A 1,433-nucleotide genomic window follows, 5' to 3' on the forward strand; every position below is an offset into this window, starting at 1 on the left:
GGCCTCACGTTGCAAAACCCGTTAAAACCTATCTGCAAACGCTGAAATGGGAAGTCCTACCCCACCCGCCATATTCTCCAGATATTGCGCCGTCCGATTATCACTTGTTCCGTTCAATGGCACATGGTCTGGCTGACCAGCAGTTCGACTCATATGAAGACATCAAAAAATGGCTTGATTCGTGGATAGTCTCAAAAGATGAACAGTTTTACCGTAACGGTATTCGAGCTCTGCCAGAAAGATGGGAAAAAGTAGTAGCTAGCGATGGGCAATACTTTCAATGATTCATTTGTAACCATTTTTTCACAATCAAGTTGCATTTTCATCAAAATAACAGCGAGAACTTAGTTGCGCACCTAATAGTTAAAAGTATTTTTTTTTAAATTGTGGAATGAGAAATCTCCAAATATTTCAGAATTCACATGTATGAAAAATTCAAAGAGAAGATGTACACTTTCCAAGTAAATCTAATGATTTCCGAAAAACGTTTCGATTCATATAAAGATTATGAGAAAAACTTTTATCAGGGATGTTTTCGGAGAAAATATTTTTCACCAAGGGCCTTTGTATGTACGTCGGACCTGCTCGCGCGCCGGACGAAGCAACGACGCCATCTAAGGAGCGTTTAGTAAATTACAAGTGCAATCGGTAAGTCATGCAGTAGGTAAGTCTTATGGTAAGTAGTTGGTACAACCATTAGTAATCACCCTGTATTTTCAAAAAATTTTAAGGGACTCTTGTATGAATACTTCTCATATTAATATTAATCGGAATTAGCCTGATATGAATAAGTCCAATAAGAAAGAAAGAATTCTATCTTTGATCGAAACAGATCTTATTCCTTAATATTTAATTTATTAACTTTTATTACCGACTCAGCATCGATAAGTCCAGCTACTACTATGACCCAGTGAATTAATGCTCCGCACTAAACGAAAATGAAAAATTAATTAAATTATTAATTACGCAAACTGTATCAATTGTGAAAGTACCCAGGTAGCAACACACGTCATTTTGACGTCAAAGGCCGTTATTTTGACGTCAGCTTGCTACCAGGGTAAGAATCGCATACATTGCTTTATTTGCATGAGAGTATTTATTAACGTTGTTTTTTTATGGCTCGTGTAATACCGTTCGAAGAATAATCGAGACTTATATTCAAGCGAGAGAAAAACTTTACGTTAAGCAAAAATAATTGTCGTCCGTAATTATATAAAAATAGTAATAAATTCTGTTTTTCCATCGCATTTTTATTCCAAAATTGAATACGAAATATCTGTTCCGTGATACACGTACGATTGTAATGTCGATCCTTTTACAAATAATTCGAATTTAACGTGCAAGTTAGTAATCGTATACTGAGTATTACGTTTAAAGTACTACGTTTCGTTTTATATTTCATTCTTCGCGATAAGATTTCGGGATAAGAAAAA

Source organism: Mycetomoellerius zeteki, unplaced genomic scaffold (assembly GCF_001594055.1).
Source record: "Mycetomoellerius zeteki isolate Tzet28-1 unplaced genomic scaffold, Tzet1.0 scaffold73, whole genome shotgun sequence".
NCBI classification, from domain to species: Eukaryota; Metazoa; Arthropoda; class Insecta; order Hymenoptera; family Formicidae; genus Mycetomoellerius; species Mycetomoellerius zeteki.